At 33.4% G+C, this 16065-nt stretch overlaps 9 non-coding genes across 9 annotated transcripts; 3 read left to right on the top strand and 6 right to left on the bottom strand.

The window, feature by feature from the left end:
• Positions 1-1673: 1673 nt before the first annotated feature.
• Positions 1674-1745, bottom strand: TRNAQ-UUG (transfer RNA glutamine (anticodon UUG)). The gene has a single exon. It is a non-coding gene; the product is annotated as a tRNA-Gln (tRNA).
• Positions 1746-3292: 1547 nt separating this feature from the next.
• TRNAQ-CUG (transfer RNA glutamine (anticodon CUG)) lies at positions 3293-3364 on the top strand. Its single transcript has one exon. It is a non-coding gene; the product is annotated as a tRNA-Gln (tRNA).
• Positions 3365-4189: 825 nt separating this feature from the next.
• Positions 4190-4261, bottom strand: TRNAQ-UUG (transfer RNA glutamine (anticodon UUG)). Its single transcript has one exon. It is a non-coding gene; the product is annotated as a tRNA-Gln (tRNA).
• A 1546-nt stretch (positions 4262-5807) lies between these two features.
• On the top strand, positions 5808-5879 carry TRNAQ-CUG (transfer RNA glutamine (anticodon CUG)). The gene has a single exon. It is a non-coding gene; the product is annotated as a tRNA-Gln (tRNA).
• Positions 5880-6704: 825 nt separating this feature from the next.
• On the bottom strand, positions 6705-6776 carry TRNAQ-UUG (transfer RNA glutamine (anticodon UUG)). Its single transcript has one exon. It is a non-coding gene; the product is annotated as a tRNA-Gln (tRNA).
• Positions 6777-8323: 1547 nt separating this feature from the next.
• Positions 8324-8395, top strand: TRNAQ-CUG (transfer RNA glutamine (anticodon CUG)). The gene has a single exon. It is a non-coding gene; the product is annotated as a tRNA-Gln (tRNA).
• Positions 8396-9220: 825 nt separating this feature from the next.
• TRNAQ-UUG (transfer RNA glutamine (anticodon UUG)) lies at positions 9221-9292 on the bottom strand. Its single transcript has one exon. It is a non-coding gene; the product is annotated as a tRNA-Gln (tRNA).
• Positions 9293-11737: 2445 nt separating this feature from the next.
• Positions 11738-11809, bottom strand: TRNAQ-UUG (transfer RNA glutamine (anticodon UUG)). The gene has a single exon. It is a non-coding gene; the product is annotated as a tRNA-Gln (tRNA).
• A 2443-nt stretch (positions 11810-14252) lies between these two features.
• On the bottom strand, positions 14253-14324 carry TRNAQ-UUG (transfer RNA glutamine (anticodon UUG)). Its single transcript has one exon. It is a non-coding gene; the product is annotated as a tRNA-Gln (tRNA).
• Positions 14325-16065: the final 1741 nt, after the last annotated feature.

The raw sequence follows: 16065 nt of genomic DNA, 5'->3' as shown, positions 1-16065 counted from the left end.
TCGACTGTTGAAAATCAGCATGAGAAATGTTTTATTTCACAATTTCCATACTAATATACAAAAAACATTTGTACTATCTGAATGATACCGTCATTGTGGTTCTCTAGGTTTGATTTAAGAACACATCTCTTTCAAAATGTGCTATGTTCGCCTTATCAATAGTGTGGAAATCTTCAAAAAGGAATGCTGGGAATCAGCCCTCTGAAATGCATTTGAGAAAAACAGGATAGGATGTTGTAATGTCGCACTATTTTGTGTAGGAATGTGATGTTATGTGTATTATAAAGTTCGTATTTCTGTAACTTGTTCAAGCTGTTGGACATTTTGAAAGGATTCAACATTTTTCTCTTTCAACCTACTGGTGTTGGATTGGAACTATCAATAACAAAAGATGACAGAAATGTAAAAGGTCGAGATTAGTAAAATCGTACCTCAAAGAATTGGACTGGTACCTTTGCATGCAAAGTCCAAAGTGCCAACTGTTGCTCTTTGGAGCCACCCATGTGAGAGACAGAAATGGATGTAGTAGTTTGGAAATGTAGAATGTTTTAATATTCTTCAGTCAAATATGATCATTATTTTGTAAATTGCATTTCCTGATAAACGTTTGCACATTTAACACTGTTATGGAGAATGCAGCTGAAAAGAATCAAATCACATTATAGCTCTTTACACTATGAGCATTCAACTGAGATATCTTTTCATCAATGTAAGAAAAGCCCCCGCACTGATGCGCTCTCTTTTGTCTCAATGGAAAAATCCCTCATGTATGGCAGGGTTCCATGGTGTAATGGTTAGCACTCTGGACTCTGAATCCAGCGATCCAAGTTCAAATCTCGGTGGGACCTGCTTGAATTATGAGATTTAATATTTCACTAATTTCTTAGAATTTGGACTTGGAAAAACATAACGTCAAAGTTTTATACTGAAACTTATCAACGTATAAGTATGTATCTATGTACACATGGCTATATCCATCTAGATAGTGATAATACAATATAAAGAAATGAATTATTCATAAACATAAGTACTGAAGCTGAAAACTAAAAACTGTTCTTTCCCATCCACAATTTAAGCACAAGGTTCTTTTCCTTTCTCATCTTTATGATCAGTAATAAGATAGTTCATTTTGCTGATTTCTTATCTGACAACATTCTTGACTTACACAGTGCATTTAATTGTGAATTTCTTTGAAAGAGGAATTCAGATTAATACATTTGACATGTCTTTTGAAAGATTCTACTTTGTGGTTATGGATCTACTTTAGAAAAACAGAGTGTAAATATCTGTGTGTCTTAATTTCAAGATTGTTATTTAAAAGTTCATCTCTTCTGTCCCCAAAATACACAATTTGATTCCTCAAGTTTTCTTTTAATGAAGGCTTTCCAATTAAAAAAGTTCTGTGTTCCCCTTATCAATAACAGTAAGATTTAAACAAGTAATATCTTGGATCAGCCTCTTGTGATGAGTTGAGAAAACAGAGTCAGCTCACAAAATATCTCATTATTTTGAGCAATTTTATTTCCATGTTTTCTAAAAGTTCTATCATTTGCTCACATCAAATAGACTTTAAAAATACAATCAATAAATCAATGTTTCACTCTACCCGTGTTAGATTTATGATATTTATTAATACACTTGACAGAAAAAGATTTGGTCATAAGTCATGAAATTGGTCCCACCGAGATTTGAACTCAGATCCTTGGATTCAAAGTCCAAAGTGCTAACCATTACACCATGGAACCTCCCATGTGACAGGGGAGCAAATTGCTGCAGCAATGTGGACATTTCACATTTTTTATTTTCTACAGTCAAAGACAAACAGAATTATATAACTTTTCTATTCTGTTCAACTTTTGCCTATTGAACTATGTTAGGGAAGGATGTTGCACAAAGGACTCAAGTAACGCTATGACTCTGTTGAACAGTACTTTTTATGTGAGATAAGATTTTGCAATAAAAGATAAGATTCCCCCATGAATGCAATCTCTTCTGCCAAAATGGAAAGCTCAACCTGGTACAGGTGGGTTGATGGTGTTATGCTTGTCAATCTGGACTCTGAAAACAGGGATCTAAGTACAAAGCTCAGTGGGACTTATCTAAACTTTACGATTTTTTTTCCATTCAGTTCTTAGAAGTATTAATTGGAAAAACATCTCATTTACTTATAAACTTGTACGTATCAACTTATATGTATGTATCTCCCTATATATCGCTATATGTCTATGTATATTTATCGGAAAATATAAATATATACATTATAAAAATACATATAATTAATAGAGGTGAAAATAATGAACAGTTGTTGCCTCTCCGCATTTGAAACATGAGCTTCTTCTCCTTCCTCTTCTATATGTCCTGAAATTGAGATAGTCACTTTTTAATCAATTTTGATCTAACAACATAGTTGATTTGTACAAAGCATATCATACGATCTGTGAATAATTCTAAAAAAGAAAATTAGATCAGTACCTTTGAGGCCTCCAAGCAAAAGCTTATATTTCATGATTGCAGATCGACTGTTGAAAATCAGCATGAGAAATGTTTTATTTCACAATTTCCATACTAATATACAAAAAACATTTGTACTATCTGAATGATACCGTCATTGTGGTTCTCTAGGTTTGATTTAAGAACACATCTCTTTCAAAATGTGCTATGTTCGCCTTATCAATAGTGTGGAAATCTTCAAAAAGGAATGCTGGGAATCAGCCCTCTGAAATGCATTTGAGAAAAACAGGATAGGATTTTGTAATGTCGCACTATTTTATGTAGGAATGTGATGTTATGTGTATTATAAAGTTTGTATTTCTGTAACTTGTTCAAGCTGTTGGACATTTTGAAAGGAGTCAACATTTGTCTCTTTCAACCTACTGGTGGTGGATTGGAGCTATCAATAACAAAAATGACAGAAATGTAAAAGGTCGAGATTAGTAAAATAGTACCTCAAAGAATTGGACTGGTACCTTTGCATGCAAAGTCCAAAGTGCCAAGCGTTGCTCTTTGGAGCCACCCATGTGAGAGACAGAGAAATGGATGTAGTAGTTTGGAAATGTAGAATGTTTTAATATTCTTCAGTCAAATATGATCATTATTTTGTAAATTGCATTTCCTGATAAACGTTTGCACATTTAACACTGTTATGGAGAATGCAGCTGAAAAGAATCAAATCACATTATAGCTCTTTACACTATGAGCATTCAACTGAGATATCTTTTCATCAATGTAAGAAAAGCCCCCGCACTGATGCGCTCTCTTTTGTCTCAATGGAAAAATCCCTCATGTATTGCAGGGTTCCATGGTGTAATGGATAGCACTCTGGACTCTGAATCCAGCGCTCCGAGTTCAAATCTCGGTGGGACCTGCTTGAATTATGAGATTTAATATTTCACAAATTTCTTAGAATTTGGACTTGGAAAAACATAACGTCAAAGTTTTATACTGAAACTTATCAACGTATAAGTATGTATCTATGTACACATGGCTATATCCATCTAGATAGTGATAATACAATATAAAGAAATGAATTATTCATAAACATAAGTACTGAAGCTGAAAACTAAAAACTGTTCTTTCTCATCCACAATTTAAGCAAGAGGTTCTTTTCCTTTCTCATCTTTATGATCAGTAATAAGATAGTTCATTTTGCTGATTTCTTATCTGACAACATTCTTGACTTACACAGTGCATTTAATTGTGAATTTCTTTGAAAGAGGAATTCAGATTAATACATTTGACATGTCTTTCGAAAGATTCTACTTTGTGGTTATGGATCTACTTTAGAAAAACAGAGTGTAAATATCTGTGTGTCTTAATTTCAAGATTGTTATTTAAAAGTTCAGCTCTTCTGTCCCCAAAATACACAATTTGATTCCTCAAGTTTTCTTTTAATGAAGGCTTTCCAATTAAAAAAGTTCTGTGTTCCCCTTATCAATAACAGTAAGATTTAAACAAGTAATATCTTGGATCAGCCTCTTGTGATGAGTTGAGAAAACAGAGTCAGCTCACAAAATATCTCATTATTTTGAGCCATTTTATTTTCATGTTTTCTAAAAGTTCTATCATTTGCTCACATCAAATAGACTTTAAAAATACAATCAATAAATCAATGTTTCACTCTACCCGTGTTAGATTTATGATATTTATGAATACACTTGACAGAAAAAGATTTGGTCATAAGTCATGAAAGTGGTCCCACCGAGATTTGAACTCGGATCCTTGGATTCAAAGTCCAAAGTGCTAACCATTACACCATGGAACCTCCCATGTGACAGGGGAGCAAATTGCTGCAGCAATGTGGACATTTCACATTTTTTATTTTCTACAGTCAAAGACAAACAGAATTATATAACTTTTCTATTCTGTTCAACTTTTGCCTATTGAACTATGTTAGGGAAGGATGTTGCACAAAGGACTCAAGTAACGCTATGACTCTGTTGAACAGTACTTTTTATGTGAGATAAGATTTTGCAATAAAAGATAAGATTCCCCCGTGAATGCAATCTCTTCTGCCAAAATGGAAAGCTCAACCTGGTACAGGTGGGTTGATGGTGTTATGCTTGTCAATCTGGACTCTGAAAACAGGGATCTAAGTACAAAGCTCAGTGGGACTTATCTAAGCTTTACGATTTTTTTTCCATTCAGTTCTTAGAAGTATTAATTGGAAAAACATCTCATTTACTTATAAACTTGTACGTATCAACTTATATGTATGTATCTCCCTATATATCGCTATATGTCTATGTATATTTATCGGAAAATATAAATATATACATTATAAAAATACATATAATCAATAGAGGTGAAAATAATGAACAGTTGTTGCCTCTCCGCATTTGAAACATGAGCTTCTTCTCCTTCCTCTTCTATATGTCCTGAAATTGAGATAGTCACTTTTTAATCAATTTTGATCTAACAACATAGTTGATTTGTACAAAGCATATCATACGATCTGTGAATAATTCTAAAAAAGAAAATTAGATCAGTACCTTTGAGGCCTCCAAGCAAAAGCTTATATTTCATGATTGCAGATCGACTGTTGAAAATCAGCATGAGAAATGTTTTATTTCACAATTTCCATACTAATATACAAAAAACATTTGTACTATCTGAATGATACCGTCATTGTGGTTCTCTAGGTTTGATTTAAGAACACATCTCTTTCAAAATGTGCTATGTTCACCTTATCAATAGTGTGGAAATCTTCAAAAAGGAATGCTGGGAATCAGCCCTCTGAAATGCATTTGAGAAAAACAGGATAGGATGTTGTAATGTCGCACTATTTTGTGTAGGAATGTGATGTTATGTGTATTATAAAGTTCGTATTTCTGTAACTTGTTCAAGCTGTTGGACATTTTGAAAGGATTTAACATTTTTCTCTTTCAACCTACTGGTGTTGGATTGGAACTATCAATAACAAAAGATGACAGAAATGTAAAAGGTCGAGATTAGTAAAATCGTACCTCAAAGAATTGGACTGGTACCTTTGCATGCAAAGTCCAAAGTGCCAACTGTTGCTCTTTGGAGCCACCCATGTGAGAGACAGAAATGGATGTAGTAGTTTGGAAATGTAGAATGTTTTAATATTCTTCAGTCAAATATGATCATTATTTTGTAAATTGCATTTCCTGATAAACGTTTGCACATTTAACACTGTTATGGAGAATGCAGCTGAAAAGAATCAAATCACATTATAGCTCTTTACACTATGAGCATTCAACTGAGATATCTTTTCATCAATGTAAGAAAAGCCCCCGCACTGATGCGCTCTCTTTTGTCTCAATGGAAAAATCCCTCATGTATGGCAGGGTTCCATGGTGTAATGGTTAGCACTCTGGACTCTGAATCCAGCGATCCGAGTTCAAATCTCGGTGGGACCTGCTTGAATTATGAGATTTAATATTTCACTAATTTCTTAGAATTTGGACTTGGAAAAACATAACGTCAAAGTTTTATACTGAAACTTATCAACGTATAAGTATGTATCTATGTACACATGGCTATATCCATCTAGATAGTGATAATACAATATAAAGAAAAGAATTATTCATAAACATAAGTACTGAAGCTGAAAACTAAAAACTGTTCTTTCCCATCCACAATTTAAGCAAGAGGTTCTTTTCCTTTCTCATCTTTATGATCAGTAATAAGATAGTTAATTTTGCTGATTTCTTATCTGACAACATTCTTGACTTACACAGTGCATTTAATTGTGAATTTCTTTGAAAGAGGAATTCAGATTAATACATTTGACATGTCTTTCGAAAGATTCTACTTTGTGGTTATGGATCTACTTTAGAAAAACAGAGTGTAAATATCTGTGTGTCTTAATTTCAAGATTGTTATTTAAAAGTTCATCTCTTCTGTCCCCAAAATACACAATTTGATTCCTCAAGTTTTCTTTTAATGAAGGCTTTCCAATTAAAAAAGTTCTGTGTTCCCCTTATCAATAACAGTAAGATTTAAACAAATAATATCTTGGATCAGCCTCTTGTGATGAGTTGAGAAAACAGAGTCAGCTCACAAAATATCTCATTATTTTGAGCAATTTTATTTCCATGTTTTCTAAAAGTTCTATCATTTGCTCACATCAAATAGACTTTAAAAATACAATCAATAAATCAATGTTTCACTCTACCCGTGTTAGATTTATGATATTTATTAATACACTTGACAGAAAAAGATTTGGTCATAAGTCATGAAATTGGTCCCACCGAGATTTGAACTCAGATCCTTGGATTCAAAGTCCAAAGTGCTAACCATTACACCATGGAACCTCCCATGTGACAGGGGAGCAAATTGCTGCAGCAATGTGGACATTTCACATTTTTTATTTTCTACAGTCAAAGACAAACAGAATTATATAACTTTTCTATTCTGTTCAACTTTTGCCTATTGAACTATGTTAGGGAAGGATGTTGCACAAAGGACTCAAGTAACGCTATGACTCTGTTGAACAGTACTTTTTATGTGAGATAAGATTTTGCAATAAAAGATAAGATTCCCCCATGAATGCAATCTCTTCTGCCAAAATGGAAAGCTCAACCTGGTACAGGTGGGTTGATGGTGTTATGCTTGTCAATCTGGACTCTGAAAACAGGGATCTAAGTACAAAGCTCAGTGGGACTTATCTAAACTTTACGATTTTTTTTCCATTCAGTTCTTAGAAGTATTAATTGGAAAAACATCTCATTTACTTATAAACTTGTACGTATCAACTTATATGTATGTATCTCCCTATATATCGCTATATGTCTATGTATATTTATCGGAAAATATAAATATATACATTATAAAAATACATATAATTAATAGAGGTGAAAATAATGAACAGTTGTTGCCTCTCCGCATTTGAAACATGAGCTTCTTCTCCTTCCTCTTCTATATGTCCTGAAATTGAGATAGTCACTTTTTAATCAATTTTGATCTAACAACATAGTTGATTTGTACAAAGCATATCATACGATCTGTGAATAATTCTAAAAAAGAAAATTAGATCAGTACCTTTGAGGCCTCCAAGCAAAAGCTTATATTTCATGATTGCAGATCGACTGTTGAAAATCAGCATGAGAAATGTTTTATTTCACAATTTCCATACTAATATACAAAAAACATTTGTACTATCTGAATGATACCGTCATTGTGGTTCTCTAGGTTTGATTTAAGAACACATCTCTTTCAAAATGTGCTATGTTCGCCTTATCAATAGTGTGGAAATCTTCAAAAAGGAATGCTGGGAATCAGCCCTCTGAAATGCATTTGAGAAAAACAGGATAGGATTTTGTAATGTCGCACTATTTTATGTAGGAATGTGATGTTATGTGTATTATAAAGTTTGTATTTCTGTAACTTGTTCAAGCTGTTGGACATTTTGAAAGGAGTCAACATTTGTCTCTTTCAACCTACTGGTGGTGGATTGGAGCTATCAATAACAAAAATGACAGAAATGTAAAAGGTCGAGATTAGTAAAATAGTACCTCAAAGAATTGGACTGGTACCTTTGCATGCAAAGTCCAAAGTGCCAAGCGTTGCTCTTTGGAGCCACCCATGTGAGAGACAGAGAAATGGATGTAGTAGTTTGGAAATGTAGAATGTTTTAATATTCTTCAGTCAAATATGATCATTATTTTGTAAATTGCATTTCCTGATAAACGTTTGCACATTTAACACTGTTATGGAGAATGCAGCTGAAAAGAATCAAATCACATTATAGCTCTTTACACTATGAGCATTCAACTGAGATATCTTTTCATCAATGTAAGAAAAGCCCCCGCACTGATGCGCTCTCTTTTGTCTCAATGGAAAAATCCCTCATGTATTGCAGGGTTCCATGGTGTAATGGATAGCACTCTGGACTCTGAATCCAGCGCTCCGAGTTCAAATCTCGGTGGGACCTGCTTGAATTATGAGATTTAATATTTCACAAATTTCTTAGAATTTGGACTTGGAAAAACATAACGTCAAAGTTTTATACTGAAACTTATCAACGTATAAGTATGTATCTATGTACACATGGCTATATCCATCTAGATAGTGATAATACAATATAAAGAAATGAATTATTCATAAACATAAGTACTGAAGCTGAAAACTAAAAACTGTTCTTTCTCATCCACAATTTAAGCAAGAGGTTCTTTTCCTTTCTCATCTTTATGATCAGTAATAAGATAGTTCATTTTGCTGATTTCTTATCTGACAACATTCTTGACTTACACAGTGCATTTAATTGTGAATTTCTTTGAAAGAGGAATTCAGATTAATACATTTGACATGTCTTTCGAAAGATTCTACTTTGTGGTTATGGATCTACTTTAGAAAAACAGAGTGTAAATATCTGTGTGTCTTAATTTCAAGATTGTTATTTAAAAGTTCAGCTCTTCTGTCCCCAAAATACACAATTTGATTCCTCAAGTTTTCTTTTAATGAAGGCTTTCCAATTAAAAAAGTTCTGTGTTCCCCTTATCAATAACAGTAAGATTTAAACAAGTAATATCTTGGATCAGCCTCTTGTGATGAGTTGAGAAAACAGAGTCAGCTCACAAAATATCTCATTATTTTGAGCCATTTTATTTCCATGTTTTCTAAAAGTTCTATCATTTGCTCACATCAAATAGACTTTAAAAATACAATCAATAAATCAATGTTTCACTCTACCCGTGTTAGATTTATGATATTTATGAATACACTTGACAGAAAAAGATTTGGTCATAAGTCATGAAAGTGGTCCCACCGAGATTTGAACTCGGATCCTTGGATTCAAAGTCCAAAGTGCTAACCATTACACCATGGAACCTCCCATGTGACAGGGGAGCAAATTGCTGCAGCAATGTGGACATTTCACATTTTTTATTTTCTACAGTCAAAGACAAACAGAATTATATAACTTTTCTATTCTGTTCAACTTTTGCCTATTGAACTATGTTAGGGAAGGATGTTGCACAAAGGACTCAAGTAACGCTATGACTCTGTTGAACAGTACTTTTTATGTGAGATAAGATTTTGCAATAAAAGATAAGATTCCCCCGTGAATGCAATCTCTTCTGCCAAAATGGAAAGCTCAACCTGGTACAGGTGGGTTGATGGTGTTATGCTTGTCAATCTGGACTCTGAAAACAGGGATCTAAGTACAAAGCTCAGTGGGACTTATCTAAGCTTTACGATTTTTTTTCCATTCAGTTCTTAGAAGTATTAATTGGAAAAACATCTCATTTACTTATAAACTTGTACGTATCAACTTATATGTATGTATCTCCCTATATATCGCTATATGTCTATGTATATTTATCGGAAAATATAAATATATACATTATAAAAATACATATAATTAATAGAGTTGAAAATAATGAACAGTTGTTGCCTCTCCGCATTTGAAACATGAGCTTCTTCTCCTTCCTCTTCTATATGTCCTGAAATTGAGATAGTCACTTTTTAATCAATTTTGATCTAACAACATAGTTGATTTGTACAAAGCATATCATACGATCTGTGAATAATTCTAAAAAAGAAAATTAGATCAGTACCTTTGAGGCCTCCAAGCAAAAGCTTATATTTCATGATTGCAGATCGACTGTTGAAAATCAGCATGAGAAATGTTTTATTTCACAATTTCCATACTAATTTACAAAAAACATTTGTACTATCTGAATGATACCGTCATTGTGGTTCTCTAGGTTTGATTTAAGAACACATCTCTTTCAAAATGTGCTATGTTCGCCTTATCAATAGTGTGGAAATCTTCAAAAAGGAATGCTGGGAATCAGCCCTCTGATATGCATTTGAGAAAAACAGGATAGGATTTTGTAATGTCGCACTATTTTGTGTAGGAATGTGATGTTATGTGTATTATAAAGTTCGTATTTCTGTAACTTGTTCAAGCTGTTGGACATTTTGAAAGGAGTCAACATTTGTCTCTTTCAACCTACTGGTGTTGGATTGGAGCTATCAATAACAAAAGATGACAGAAATGTAAAAGGTCGAGATTAGTAAAATAGTACCTCAAAGAATTGGACTGGTACCTTTGCATGCAAAGTCCAAAGTGCCAAGCGTTGCTCTTTGGAGCCACCCATGTGAGAGACAGAGAAATGGATGTAGTAGTTTGGAAATGTAGAATGTTTTAATATTCTTCAGTCAAATATGATCATTATTTTGTAAATTGCATTTCCTGATAAACGTTTGCACATTTAACACTGTTATGGAGAATGCAGCTGAAAAGAATCAAATCACATTATAGCTCTTTACACTATGAGCATTCAACTGAGATATCTTTTCATCAATGTAAGAAAAGCCCCCGCACTGATGCGCTCTCTTTTGTCTCAATGGAAAAATCCCTCATGTATGGCAGGGTTCCATGGTGTAATGGTTAGCACTCTGGACTCTGAATCCAGCGATCCAAGTTCAAATCTCGGTGGGACCTGCTTGAATTATGAGATTTAATATTTCACTAATTTCTTAGAATTTGGACTTGGAAAAACATAACGTCAAAGTTTTATACTGAAACTTATCAACGTATAAGTATGTATCTATGTACACATGGCTATATCCATCTAGATAGTGATAATACAATATAAAGAAAAGAATTATTCATAAACATAAGTACTGAAGCTGAAAACTAAAAACTGTTCTTTCCCATCCACAATTTAAGCAAGAGGTTCTTTTCCTTTCTCATCTTTATGATCAGTAATAAGATAGTTAATTTTGCTGATTTCTTATCTGACAACATTCTTGACTTACACAGTGCATTTAATTGTGAATTTCTTTGAAAGAGGAATTCAGATTAATACATTTGACATGTCTTTCGAAAGATTCTACTTTGTGGTTATGGATCTACTTTAGAAAAACAGAGTGTAAATATCTGTGTGTCTTAATTTCAAGATTGTTATTTAAAAGTTCATCTCTTCTGTCCCCAAAATACACAATTTGATTCCTCAAGTTTTCTTTTAATGAAGGCTTTCCAATTAAAAAAGTTCCGTGTTCCCCTTATCAATAACAGTAAGATTTAAACAAGTAATATCTTGGATCAGCCTCTTGTGATGAGTTGAGAAAACAGAGTCAACTCACAAAATATCTCATTATTTTGAGCCATTTTATTTCCATGTTTTCTAAAAGTTCTATCATTTGCTCACATCAAATAGACTTTAAAAATACAATCAATAAATCAATGTTTCACTCTACCCTTGTTAGATTTATGATATTTATGAATACACTTGACAGAAAAAGATTTGGTCATAAGTCATGAAAATGGTCCCACCGAGATTTGAACTCGGATCCTTGGATTCAAAGTCCAAAGTGCTAACCATTACACCATGGAACCTCCCATGTGACAGGGGAGCAAATTGCTGCAGCAATGTGGACATTTCACATTTTTTATTTTCTACAGTCAAAGACAAACAGAATTATATAACTTTTCTATTCTGTTCAACTTTTGCCTATTGAACTATGTTAGGGAAGGATGTTGCACAAAGGACTCAAGTAACGCTATGACTCTGTTGAACAGTACTTTTTATGTGAGATAAGATTTTGCAATAAAAGATAAGATTCCCCCGTGAATGCAATCTCTTCTGCCAAAATGGAAAGCTCAACCTGGTACAGGTGGGTTGATGCTGTTATGCTTGTCAATCTGGACTCTGAAAACAGGGATCTAAGTACAAAGCTCAGTGGGACTTATCTAAACTTTACGATTTTTTTTCCATTCAGTTCTTAGAAGTATTAATTGGAAAAACATCTCATTTACTTATAAACTTGTACGTATCAACTTATATGTATGTATCTCCCTATATATCGCTATATGTCTATGTATATTTATCGGAAAATATAAATATATACATTATAAAAATACATATAATCAATAGAGGTGAAAATAATGAACAGTTGTTGCCTCTCCGCATTTGAAACATGAGCTTCTTCTCCTTCCTCTTCTATATGTCCTGAAATTGAGATAGTCACTTTTTAATACATTTTGATCTAACAACATAGTTGATTTGTACAAAGCATATCATACGATCTGTGAATAATTCTAAAAAAGAAAATTAGATCAGTACCTTTGAGGCCTCCAAGCAAAAGCTTATATTTCATGATTGCAGATCGACTGTTGAAAATCAGCATGAGAAATGTTTTATTTCACAATTTCCATACTAATATACAAAAAACATTTGTACTATCTGAATGATACCGTCATTGTGGTTCTCTAGGTTTGATTTAAGAACACATCTCTTTCAAAATGTGCTATGTTCGCCTTATCAATAGTGTGGAAATCTTCAAAAAGGAATGCTGGGAATCAGCCCTCTGAAATGCATTTGAGAAAAACAGGATAGGATGTTGTAATGTCGCACTATTTTGTGTAGGAATGTGATGTTATGTGTATTATAAAGTTCGTATTTCTGTAACTTGTTCAAGCTGTTGGACATTTTGAAAGGATTCAACATTTTTCTCTTTCAACCTACTGGTGTTGGATTGGAACTATCAATAACAAAAGATGACAGAAATGTAAAAGGTCGAGATTAGTAAAATCGTACCTCAAAGAATTGGACTGGTACCTTTGCATGCAAAGTCCAAAGTGCCAACTGTTGCTCTTTGGAGCCACCCATGTGAGAGACAGAAATGGATGTAGTAGTTTGGAAATGTAGAATGTTTTAATATTCTTCAGTCAAATATGATCATTATTTTGTAAATTGCATTTCCTGATAAACGTTTGCACATTTAACACTGTTATGGAGAATGCAGCTGAAAAGAATCAAATCACATTATAGCTCTTTACACTATGAGCATTCAACTGAGATATCTTTTCATCAATGTAAGAAAAGCCCCCGCACTGATGCGCTCTCTTTTGTCTCAATGGAAAAATCCCTCATGTATGGCAGGGTTCCATGGTGTAATGGTTAGCACTCTGGACTCTGAATCCAGCGATCCAAGTTCAAATCTCGGTGGGACCTGCTTGAATTATGAGATTTAATATTTCACTAATTTCTTAGAATTTGGACTTGGAAAAACATAACGTCAAAGTTTTATACTGAAACTTATCAACGTATAAGTATGTATCTATGTACACATGGCTATATCCATCTAGATAGTGATAATACAATATAAAGAAATGAATTATTCATAAACATAAGTACTGAAGCTGAAAACTAAAAACTGTTCTTTCCCATCCACAATTTAAGCAAGAGGTTCTTTTCCTTTCTCATCTTTATGATCAGTAATAAGATAGTTCATTTTGCTGATTTCTTATCTGACAACATTCTTGACTTACACAGTGCATTTAATTGTGAATTTCTTTGAAAGAGGAATTCAGATTAATACATTTGACATGTCTTTTGAAAGATTCTACTTTGTGGTTATGGATCTACTTTAGAAAAACAGAGTGTAAATATCTGTGTGTCTTAATTTCAAGATTGTTATTTAAAAGTTCATCTCTTCTGTCCCCAAAATACACAATTTGATTCCTCAAGTTTTCTTTTAATGAAGGCTTTCCAATTAAAAAAGTTCTGTGTTCCCCTTATCAATAACAGTAAGATTTAAACAAGTAATATCTTGGATCAGCCTCTTGTGATGAGTTGAGAAAACAGAGTCAGCTCACAAAATATCTCATTATTTTGAGCAATTTTATTTCCATGTTTTCTAAAAGTTCTATCATTTGCTCACATCAAATAGACTTTAAAAATACAATCAATAAATCAATGTTTCACTCTACCCGTGTTAGATTTATGATATTTATGAATACACTTGACAGAAAAAGATTTGGTCATAAGTCATGAAAGTGGTCCCACCGAGATTTGAACTCGGATCCTTGGATTCAAAGTCCAAAGTGCTAACCATTACACCATGGAACCTCCCATGTGACAGGGGAGCAAATTGCTGCAGCAATGTGGACATTTCACATTTTTTATTTTCTACAGTCAAAGACAAACAGAATTATATAACTTTTCTATTCTGTTCAACTTTTGCCTATTGAACTATGTTAGGGAAGGATGTTGCACAAAGGACTCAAGTAACGCTATGACTCTGTTGAACAGTACTTTTTATGTGAGATAAGATTTTGCAATAAAAGATAAGATTCCCCCGTGAATGCAATCTCTTCTGCCAAAATGGAAAGCTCAACCTGGTACAGGTGGGTTGATGGTGTTATGCTTGTCAATCTGGACTCTGAAAACAGGGATCTAAGTACAAAGCTCAGTGGGACTTATCTAAGCTTTACGATTTTTTTTCCATTCAGTTCTTAGAAGTATTAATTGGAAAAACATCTCATTTACTTATAAACTTGTACGTATCAACTTATATGTATGTATCTCCCTATATATCGCTATATGTCTATGTATATTTATCGGAAAATATAAATATATACATTATAAAAATACATATAATTAATAGAGTTGAAAATAATGAACAGTTGTTGCCTCTCCGCATTTGAAACATGAGCTTCTTCTCCTTCCTCTTCTATATGTCCTGAAATTGAGATAGTCACTTTTTAATCAATTTTGATCTAACAACATAGTTGATTTGTACAAAGCATATCATACGATCTGTGAATAATTCTAAAAAAGAAAATTAGATCAGTACCTTTGAGGCCTCCAAGCAAAAGCTTATATTTCATAATTGCAGATCGACTGTTGAAAATCAGCATGAGAAATGTTTTATTTCACAATTTCCATACTAATTTACAAAAAACATTTGTACTATCTGAATGATACCGTCATTGTGGTTCTCTAGGTTTGATTTAAGAACACATCTCTTTCAAAATGTGCTATGTTCGCCTTATCAATAGTGTGGAAATCTTCAAAAAGGAATGCTGGGAATCAGCCCTCTGATATGCATTTGAGAAAAACAGGATAGGATTTTGTAATGTCGCACTATTTTGTGTAGGAATGTGATGTTATGTGTATTATAAAGTTCGTATTTCTGTAACTTGTTCAAGCTGTTGGACATTTTGAAAGGAGTCAGCATTTGTCTCTTTCAACCTACTGGTGTTGGATTGGAGCTATCAATAACAAAAGATGACAGAAATGTAAAAGGTCGAGATTAGTAAAATAGTACCTCAAAGAATTGGACTGGTACCTTTGCATGCAAAGTCCAAAGTGCCAAGCGTTGCTCTTTGGAGCCACCCATGTGAGAGACAGAGAAATGGATGTAGTAGTTTGGAAATGTAGAATGTTTTAATATTCTTCAGTCAAATATGATCATTATTTTGTAAATTGCATTTCCTGATAAACGTTTGCACATTTAACACTGTTATGGAGAATGCAGCTGAAAAGAATCAAATCACATTATAGCTCTTTACACTATGAGCATTCAACTGAGATATCTTTTCATCAATGTAAGAAAAGCCCCCGCACTGATGCGCTCTCTTTTGTCTCAATGGAAAAATCCCTCATGTATGGCAGGGTTCCATGGTGTAATGGTTAGCACTCTGGACTCTGAATCCAGCGATCCAAGTTCAAATCTCGGTGGGACCTGCTTGAATTATGAGATTTAATATTTCACTAATTTCTTAGAATTTGGACTTGGAAAAACATAACGTCAAAGTTTTATACTGAAACTTATCAACGTATAAGTATGTATCTATGTACACATGGC

This window comes from Lissotriton vulgaris, chromosome 4_1 (assembly GCF_964263255.1).
Source record: "Lissotriton vulgaris chromosome 4_1, aLisVul1.2, whole genome shotgun sequence".
NCBI classification, from domain to species: Eukaryota; Metazoa; Chordata; class Amphibia; order Caudata; family Salamandridae; genus Lissotriton; species Lissotriton vulgaris.
Note: the sequence above shows the minus strand (reverse complement) of the source record. Positions and strands in the feature narration are given on the sequence as shown.